Genomic DNA, 11,082 nt, shown 5'->3' with positions numbered 1-11,082 from the left:
GAACACGAGCCTCGGGGTGTGACAGAATCCCACATCGGTTAATGTCAGCTCATATGATAAGTTATGATGTGGCGATGTGCTACGGTACGTATATGTATGAGTTGCATTTCGGAAAGATGTAACGATGGTCTAAGCCAATTACTAAAATGAAGTTAGTGCGGAGGCCAGACGAGACATGGTTATGGTTGAATGAAGGACCTGTTTCCATACCGCAGGACAGACAAGAGAAGAGAAGACGGGGTAGATCAGGACATAAGGACTAGTAAATCGGCGCTGAGGCATTCCTTGGACTAATTAGAACACCCTTCGCATATTCTTACCGAGGGTGCAACATAATGAGTGACAGGAGAGTAAAGAGCGAGAGAGACCTTTGAGGTAGCGGACTCAAGGAGACACTTAGAATAACAGTGACAGTGGAAGTAGAAAGAACAGCGATGAGCGGCTTGGAAAATTTTAGAGAAAAGAGGAAATCTTTGTTCTCGAAGGGAAATTTGGAGAAGGAGAGTATGCCACTCTCATGAATGGAATAAAGGAATCCTTTGGATGTTAGGAAAAGGTTTATAGACCACTAAGTGACTTGAATATGAAAGATATGCTATGGAACTATATGAATTGTCGGCGGGAAGCCATACCCAACTACAATTATAAAGAGTCCGCACCGGAAAGCTAACAAGGAATAAAGAGGCGATGAAAGGACCGTTAATATGGGGAAATCGGAGATGTGAGCAAAGGGACAAGAAAAAGGGAGCACTGTAGGGCGATAGATGGCTATGACATGACAAGTCAAGGCTACAGTAATGAAGACAAGATTCGGATAAAAGTAGAATGTTAGCTAAATTCCGGTCAATTACAGGAAGGCAAGGAAGCGGAAAAAGTGGATTGCAAGCAATGAAGGAAGCAGTAAGAACGAGAAGAGACTGACGTATGCTTTAAGATAGGACTAAGTAACTGATAATCGAACCCTAAGGAGGGATAACTGTTCCCAAGGAGGAAAGAGGTATTACACCCCGTAATTCCTGCACATTGGGATCGGTTGGAGGTATTGTCAATGAGATGCAAAGTCGTAGGTACTTGTGGTATAATTATAAGGGTCCGAGTTCGTGTGACGAAACAACGACAGGAAGGAGACGACTCGAGAGGCTGAAGAGAAAATGAAGAAGGAACGTAATCGAAGGAAGAGATTGCATGCCGTGGTGATAAGGACCCCCCCCCCCCCCCCCAAGATCCTTGGAAGACCTTACGAGACTAGTTGAACATTCGAGGAGGAATGTTCTAAAGGGGGGAAGGATGTTACGCCTCGCATTTTGTACATTTGAATATTCCGAGTTAATGGCGGGAAGTTAAGGACAAGGCTAAATATATATATTTTCTGGCTTGGTTAAGAATGCATGAGTCGCGTATTCATCTTTTATTGGTGTGGAGTATTAAGGGAAAAATTTGGAATAAGGAAATTAAGGGTAAAGAGTTGAAGAAAAAAAGATATTCTATAAGGTGGCATGGGCCCCACCCGTGGTTGGCCAATATTTTTATGCCATGAAATGGCATATGTGTACACTACATATTTGTGGGAGTTGTATGTATATATATATATATATATATATATATATATATATATATATATATATATATATATATATATATATATATATATATATATAAAGATTACCATGCAAGACTTAGTCATCTTTGGAGACTTAAGAAAAATCTAGAAAATTGGAGAAAAAAAAAAAAAAAAAGAAAGAGGGGCCGGACGAGGGCACGTGTGGCACCCTTGGTATGGGTTATATATCATATATATATATAGAGGGAGATGACAAATTTATCATATTTTTCCATCTCCACACTTTAGAGGGTTCAAGAAATATGGATAAAATGGAAGGGCCATTCGGCCATGCCCAACCGAAATTGACCAAGGAAATAATGATCATGAAAAATTATTTTCTTCGTGTTTCCCTACTAATCGGAAGGTTCTCTACGACATGGAGTGGTTGTTGAGGGAGAAAGTCATTCGTTGTCGCAATTTGGAATCCTAGCCGAGTGACAAAGTTGAATGGAGAAGGTGAGATTAATCTTGTTTATATGTTTTCATAGGTGATTTGTATATGTTGTAATATGTGGAAATGAATGAAAAGCATGGAAGTTGCATATTGAGGCTTGGCCGTGAGTATATGATGCCATGTAGGAGTGATGAACAATTTTCATTTAGTGTTTGGTTGATATTGTTATGGACGTTTTGAGCATGTTGTAATGTGTTGAAATGGATGAAATGCATGAAGTTGTGTGTGATTGGTGTAGTGGCCGAATGGTGGCTGTTTTGTGTGGAAAAGATGAACAAATTTCATTTAGTATTTTGCTTGTCGTGGTTGTGAATTTCATGATGAAAAAATGAATGTTTAATGACTTATGTTGAAGTTGTAATATCGTGTGGGCTGTTTTGGGGAGCCAATGTGATTTTAATATGGCTTCTTGTCTTGATGAAAGTAATGTTGCTAACGTATGGAAGTGTTGATATAGTTGATGAATTTGGAAGAAAGAAATATATTGTCGTTGTTCCTATGGAAATTGGTGATTTCGGGTTCTATGGCATGTTGTTTGGAATGTTCTTAAATTATGGTTGAATGACCTTGGATTGGTATTTGAACTTGAGAGCATTGATATTGAATTGATCATATGTAGTTTATTCGAATATAAATGAAATGTTGTCAAATTATGTAGAAAGGAATTACTGATGTTAGAATGCGTTCTGAATCACTTATGGATATCGTTATCATGTTTGTTGGTTTGGTTGTTGTTGAGATTGGCTGAGTTGAATTCTCGGGGTTGTCCAATTTATAGGGGAAATGCTGCCCAAATTTCCGTAAACAAAGTGTTAGTTTGAAATCGGATTCTTAAGTGCTTATGACTAATGGTTGATATCTAATGACGTGATTGTAGATCGTGAGAAGCCAAGGCATAAGTTTGGATTAGCCTAGGGAGCGGCCAAGGTATGTTAAGGCTCGTCCCTTTCTTTCAAAGGCATGATTCTTGGATTACGATTTCATAAATGCTTCCATAACTTTATTGTTTCAAAAGTTTTGCTTTCAAAGGAATTTTGTTCCTAAACGAGTCCGAAACTACGAACGACCGTAACTTCCACATACGGTCTCGGATTGCTATGAAACGTTCGTAGAAGTCTCTATAACGAGTAATAATCTTTAACTTTCATAGGCGGGCCCGGATTGGGTTGACGCTCGTCCGTGGGCCCCGCGACTTTCCTTGTTGGTTCTAACGACCTATTCTTGAAAGAATCGAAATGTCCGTATCTTTCCAAATCGGAGGTTTATGACTCCGTAAGCTTCCATGACAACAACGATGGATATGTTTTACAATGACAACGATGATGTCAAATGAGAGTATTTTCCTACGATGAATATGATGATGATGATTCCATGTTTAAAGGATCCAAGTCTATGATTTCAATGACGATATGAGAATGCTGAGCGATTTCTTGATTTCTCAATTTTATTCATGAATGATGACTATTTCTACAGATTCTAAAGTATATGAATTGACGCCTTATGATCCTGTTTTATGTTTCCTTGTGAAGTTATTCTTCATTGACAGTCTCACCTTATAATAATCGTTCCTTCAAGGTGAGACACAGCGACCGTGATTATTCCATAATGCAATCGGAGGCTACCGACCATACGTCACTCCGATGGATACATGACTTTCTTTGGGCTCTCATGCATGCTACTTATATGATATATGAATATGATATATGTATATGTATATGGGGAATATGGGAAAAGGGCGAGAGCGTTATATACGCGTAACCACCTGATCAGTTGGCATAATATGACATGATACCGTCCGGACGCGGGATATGTGGTTATGGATCGGGGTCGCACGTTCCCGGCAATGATAATATATTATATGGATCGGGCCGTACGTTCCTCGACGCATTATTATATTATATATGGATCGGGTCATACGTTCCGCACCAATATAATATATATATATATATATATATATATATATATATATATATATATATATATATATATATATATATATATATATATATATATGGACCGGAGCACGTTCCGCAAAGACTAAGCATGCATGGTTCCGCCTAAAAGGCACTCAGATGTACAGGCTACTCTTTTATTACATATGTATGGATCGGGCTGCACGTTCCGCAGAAATATAATATATTATATGGATCGGGCTGCACGTTCCGCAGCAATATAATATAATATAGATATGGATCGGGCTGCACGTTCCGCAGTACTAAACGGGCATGGTTCCGCCTAAAAGGGCGCTCAGATGTGCAGGTTACTCTTTATCTCATGAAATGCCCTATGTTTTCATCTTGTAACTACTCATGCTTTGTATCCTCTAAAATGTTTTACTCATGCCTTACATACTCAGTACATTGCTTGTACTGACGTCCCTTCTTGTAGACGCTGCGTTCATGCCGCGCAGGTACACCCAGATGGGTTGAAGATATTAGCAGAGGATGTTCCAGCAGGATTGGCGAGCTCCATTTTCTCCGGAGTGCTGCCGAGACAGAGCATTATGATATGGTTTCATGATCCATGTTAGAGACTTTGCAGACAGTGTCGTATATGTAGTATGTCAGTTTTGTAAGCGGCTCCATAAGCCGGTGTATTGTGATGCATTACTCTACGGGTCTTATACGATCACAGGCATTACTTGATTTGAAAAGGGATGAAAAGCAAGTTTGTTACTGAAAAGCTTTCATTATGTATTCATGTTATGCTATAAGGGCCCAATATGATTATGAGTGCCACGAGAGTCAGAGGGTTCGCTCGGCCCTAGGTAAGGGTCGGGTGCCCATCACGCCCTAACGGAAACTAGGGTGTGACACTCTCGTAAGCACTTGGTAACTTCATCCCGTTCCTGGCCTGAAAAGTCACTTCTTCATCGTTGACTCGGAACTTGATTTCATTTTTCTCCGAATCCATCAGAGCTCTCCCTGTAGCAAGGAAAGGTCTTCCCAGAATAATAGGAATGTCCCGATTAACAACACAGTCAAGAATCACAAAATCAGCGGGCAACATAAAATCACCAACCCGCACAAGTACATCATCAACCACCCCAACACGTCTTTTGATAGACCTATCAGCCATTTGTAACCTCATAGTAGTCGGCCTTGGCATCCCCAAACCTGATTGCTTGGATATAGCAAGGGGCATCAAATTAATACTCGCCCCATTATCACACAAAGCGCGAGCAAAATCATGCTGCCCAACAAAACAAGGAATGGTGAACGCCCCAGGATCTCCCTTTTTCTGAACAGTAGTAGTTGAGATGATGGAACTCAAAGTGTGAGTCAAACTTACGGTTGCATGTTGAACCGTTTTCTTCTTGGTTAGGTGTCCTTCAAATATTTAGCAAAACCGAGCATCTCCTTGACAGCTTCCAAGAAAGGGAAATTTAGAGATAATCGTCACCGATCATAAACTTCTCAAACTTAGCATCTTTCTTCTTCTTTACCAACCTCTGAGGAAAGGGTGGTGTAGATTTGAAAAGCTGAGTCAAAGGGCGGAGAGCCCCTTTCACAGGATGCTTGCTTGTGTTCTTAGCTGCCTTCGCAGTCTCTGGAATATCAGCAACCTTCTTGTCAGTAGCATTCTCATCAACAATAATGGGTGCTTCAGACTGCACATCATCCTCTTCATCTATCGGCTTAAGATCAAACACCTTCTCATCAACCCCTCGGAGTATTTTACCACTCCTAATAGTGATGGCAAACACACGGTCTACACCGCCTCCCCCATTCTTTGGATTTGGAATAGTGTCACTCAGAAGTCCTCCCTTAGGAGGGTGCCGCTCTCTAGAAATATCCCTTATCCGTGACTCGAGCTTCCGAATAGCCGCCGTACGGGAACCCACCGTCTCTCGTCGCCTCGTATAAAGTCCTCTCGTACTTAGATTGATTTGCCAGAATCTTCTCAAGCATTGATTCAACCTTTGTACTTCCTTGCTCTGTTGACTGCCCTTTCGGTGGTATATAAGGATTGGAACTCTTGTTCCTAAAATTGTTACTGTTGTTGTAGCTCCCTTGGTTTGCACCACCATAATTATTATTATAGTTCCCAGAGTTGTTATAAGCACCTTGACCTTGTTGAGGTCTCCATTGATTCCGACTCGATAACCACCTTGCAATCTCGTTCGGTAACCCCTTGAGAGTTATTAACATAATCGGCATCTTCAAGCTGCATAGGGGGGCCTTCGTGGTTTGGACCATCTTGAGTATGGGACATCCCTTTTGGTAAAACTGCCTCTTCCTCATAAACATTTACCTTCTTGATCTGGGATTCATCAAACTTCTTCGTCAGCAAGGAAATATTTGTTGCAAGTTCTGCCAAGGTTTGCTGCGTATCTTGATTCTCCTTCACTATATTCTGGATCATAGCACTACCAAACGGTACCACATTAGCATTGTTTGAGTGCCAAGCCTGATTATGAGTTGTCAGCTTGTTAAGTATGGTGGTCACCCGTCAATAAGATTTGTTCATGAAACAACCATCAGCTGCATTGTTCGCAATCGATCGCGTCCACCGGATCTAACCCTCGGTAGAACTTCTCCATTAATATGTTATCCGAAAAATCATGATTTGGGCTCTTCTGCAAATAATCCTTGAATCTCTCCCATGCTTCATATAATTATTCCCCCGGTCGCTGCTTAAATTCATAGATGTTGTCACGAATTTTACTTCTTGCTGGGGGTACCATTTTGTGAGAAAAGCAACCACCATCTCTGCCCATGAAGTAATCGAATTTCGGGGCAGCTTCTCAAACCATGTTCTTGCCTCTCTAGCTAAGGAATATTTGAATAACCTCAACCGATTAGCATCTTGTGGAACGTTGTTCTGGATGTGATTAGCCCACATATCCACAAAATTCTGCAAATGACGTTGAGGGTCATTCTCAGTAGTGTTCTGAAAGTATCCCTCAAGCTTCAACAACTGGTATAGAGAGGAGTCAATTTTCACATGGCAGCTCCAACTCGAGGCCGAACGATAGCGTATGCATAATCCTCCTCCGGAACAAGCTCAAAGCCAAAAACATTCTCATCATCCGAATCATTCGCCCGATTGTTCAACCGATTCCCCCGGTTATCAAGCACGTTGATTTTTCGATTTCGATTCATGTTCACACTCGGTTTACACAGAGTAGCAAACAAGGTGTGATGGAATAAGCAAAAGACTTCAATAAAGCAAACACTATTTAGTAATTTCAAAACCGTATTCCCCGTACAAATGCCAAAATTTGATACGCTCAAATTACACCTATTAATGGTATAACGCGGACATTGTCAAATATAGTAACCCAACAAGGTTGGAGTCGAATCCCACAGGGAATAGGGTGTGAAAAGGTTACAAAATTCGTAGAATGCTATGTTTAGGTCTAATGTCTTAATCCGATGATTTTGGTAAAATTTGAATTTTTATTAACTAATTGCTAATTATTGCTTTGGTTGTGAATTTATGGTAAAAGAAACTAAGGTTGTATCCCCTTTAGATAGAGTGTATGATCATGGGTATTGATCTTGATATACTTCTAATGGATCATTATATGAATGCACTTAATCCCTATATGAATCTGTACTATTTCCCAATAGATAAAGATTATTTCTTTCTATGATTTTCCCAAATATAAGAAAGTAACTATGAAGAACGATTAATCATGCCAAGTAAATTCTTCTTATTCCTAAGTGAATTTATTAAACAAAGTTTAAAGCTTTGAGTTCTTGTTGTTTATTCTTACCAACCCTAATTATTTTCCCAAATAAATCTAGGTTTATGGCTTTAATCAATGTTTGCAACCATTAATTATGAATGAAGAATGAAGAATAAACAAACCCTAATAATCCATTATTTGTATATCAATCACAAACCCAATCACAAAACACCTATTAATTAGGTTCACAACCCTAGTAAGGGAAATTAGCTACTCATGACAAAGAACAAGAAACAAGAAATTGAAGATTCATAATTTCTTACTTTGGAAGAAAAGAGGAATTGATAATACTTGAATTGATGTTTGAACCTTCAAAAACTAGAGAGTATTTGTTGTTCTAAGTCAAGAGACAAAAATATGACAACTGATAATAATTAAAACCCTACAATGGACTATTTATAGGTTTCAAAACTTAAAATTACAGAATTTGCAGTTAGGTCCCAGGCGGCACTTATACGGTCCGTACAAATTTCCACGGAGCGTTCTACGGCCTTCATTCAGCGTCTTCAGAGAATAATACGAACTGGCCTTCCACGGTCCGTGTAATGTTATACGGCTCGTACAATCCTGCTCGTGAAAGCATCTTCCATTATCGTCACATCTACTTATACGGCCCGTACAATATTGTACGGTCCGTATAAGTGTCCGTGGTTCAGCACCTGTCCACCGAGACATTCTGTTAAGTTGCCACCTTTTGTACGAACAGAAATACGGTCCGTGAAAATTTCTACGGACCGTAAAACTAAAGCTTCAGTGCAACTTTTCTGTAACTTCTACTCCTTGAACCCGAGCTTCTCGATTTTCCTGAAACATGTCAAAAACGCATCAAAACAACACATACTTGCCTAAAAACAAGTAAAACTTCTCGCAAAAGAGTATCAGATGTGCCATAATTTCCCGGCACATCAGGCGCATTCTCTTTTCTTGATGCTATCCAATTGTTATACCATAAGATCGCCACATCCCGGAGTCTATACGATGCCAACTCCACAGATTCAGTCTTGGAGGCATGAATAATCTTCAATGTCCTTAACATTTCATCAATAAAGCCTTGCGGATCTTCATCCGGCTTTGACCCAAAGAACTCCGGAGTATTCAAACTCATAAAGTCACGGGCTCTGGTACTAGCTGACCGATCATTTGGGCTCGCATTCTGTCATTGTGCCTGAGCGGCAACTAACTGCGTCAATAAATAAATAGCTTCGGTCACTTGTTGACCTGAGATAGCTGGTGGAGGAACTGGAGACATAGGAGCTGGAGCTGAAGCCCCTTCTTGTTCTTCGGTAATAGGCGGGGTGGAAGAAGCATTAGATGGAGCCTCATTATATGATTCACCCTCATCTACATTCATTGACGGATCTCTTTCTGCCCGCCTTTTCATCGTAGTCTTGCCCTTCTGGGCGGCTTTAGCTTTTCCCTTTGGCGGCATTTCTGAAATCATAGCACACTATTAGGGAGGATAAAATCCTACAACACAGCTCTATCGCACGATCTCTTAAGATGAAAGATGGTCATTTTTCCTAAATGCCCTGTAACCCCTTATTTATTAGTGTGGTGCGCAACACACCATAAACAAGACTCCACTAGACACGGCTCGTAGACGTTTCCTAGGACTGAACTGCTCTGATACCACTTTTTTCACAACCCGACTAGGGCCATGACAGGCACCGGGGCTAACCACCGAGCACCACTCGTCCTATTACTCAACCTGCATTCATTCATATTTCTTATGCTCATAATCATAGAAAACCATTTTCATTTGAAACATATGCACTTTATATACATGAGCCCTTCGGCTATCAAAATAATATATATATATATATACAATGAGAGACTTGTGAGACCATACTACCCACAACTACGCATCTATGAGCCTCTACTAGAGTGCTAGACATAGGGACGGGATAGGACCCCGTCATGCCCAAAACATACATATACATATATACCAAAATAATAATCAATGGCACCTCCGGGAAAATGGAGTGCTCTCAAAGCAGCTAATAGCTTCTATGAGTCTGGATTACCTCCCTGTCTACCTGTGGGCATGAACACAGCATCCAAAGAAAACGGACGTCAGTACGAACATTGTACTAAGTATGTAAGGCATCAACAACAATAATATATCAATGAAATGAGGAGGAATCAAATGAGGAGCAATATGTAACTGACTGTGAACCGTAAAAGAAATAATGCATGTTGGCCTACTTTCATAATCATCATCATATCATGTGTGCATATATGTGTAAAATGCCTTACCATATAGGTACGGTGTGATAATCATTAGCATTAGCCTGTGTCCAGGCCTCCCGCGTCCGGGGTACCATCTCATGCTGCCCACTAGTGGTGTCTGCCTATGCCATCTGGCCATGGTGTATATGCTGCCCGCCTTAGCGGTGACTGCCCGGCCATATAGGCGCGGTGTAACATCATCATCATATACTCATCATAATGTACTCATCATAATGCATGCATAGAAACTCAAAGACACCTGTACTTTATCAGGGTGACATAAGGCCGTGAACCCCCGATTACATTATGGAGCATTTATAAGCATTCTGCCTCACCTTGAAGGAATTAGCATATAAGGTGAGTGTATATAATAAACAACATCAATGGATTATAGATAACATCATTAGCTTGTAGGAACATCATATCATGAACTCTAGAATCTTTATACTTAAGCACCGTTATCATCATCATCGTGCTCATAATGTATCTCTTATCTCATATGGCTGTTCATGAACATAGACTCTTAATTTCCGGAATGTAGGAGATTCATGAAGAAGGAGGAAAATCAAGCCATAGGATTCATGCCTTAGAAATAAAGGACTAGCCTCACATACCTTTGTCGTTTAACTATTCTATCGCTTGCTCGTTCTCCCTTAATGCACACGTTCTTTACCTTCAAGGGAATTCGTATCGACATTAGCTGCACAATTATAAGAACGTGCTTACTAAAGCTAGAGAAAATTGGGCAGCATTTCCTTTGTTTATACAACTTCCTCCATATTCCATATCAACTTCCAAACATCCATAACAACATCACAATATCATAAACAACAATCATCATTCATTTACATTATTCACATTTCACAATTTCACTTCAATTCTCCATAATCATGGTCATAGTTCACTATCGCGTTCTTTCACATATAATACTCATCCCATGTTCTAAATGTCATTCATAATGTATTTACAATCTCAACATATCAATATCCACAACTCAATCTAAGCTTCTACTCAACAATGACACTATTGCCATATTTATGACCCATTTCCTATTTCCTTCTATAATCCAAGTGTTTCAACTTTTCAATACTTCAAACAATA

At 40.0% G+C, this 11,082-nt stretch overlaps 1 non-coding gene across 1 annotated transcript; it reads left to right on the top strand.

Annotated features, from left to right (window-relative positions):
* Window positions 1-6,616: 6,616 nt before the first annotated feature.
* LOC132044732 (small nucleolar RNA R71) lies at window positions 6,617-6,722 on the top strand. Its single transcript, XR_009412250.1, has one exon. It is a non-coding gene; the product is annotated as a small nucleolar RNA R71 (small nucleolar RNA).
* Window positions 6,723-11,082: the final 4,360 nt, after the last annotated feature.

The sequence above is a fragment of the Lycium ferocissimum genome, unplaced genomic scaffold, assembly GCF_029784015.1.
Source record: "Lycium ferocissimum isolate CSIRO_LF1 unplaced genomic scaffold, AGI_CSIRO_Lferr_CH_V1 ctg5133, whole genome shotgun sequence".
NCBI classification, from domain to species: domain Eukaryota; kingdom Viridiplantae; phylum Streptophyta; class Magnoliopsida; order Solanales; family Solanaceae; genus Lycium; species Lycium ferocissimum.
This window is presented reverse-complemented; position numbering and strand designations above follow the sequence as displayed.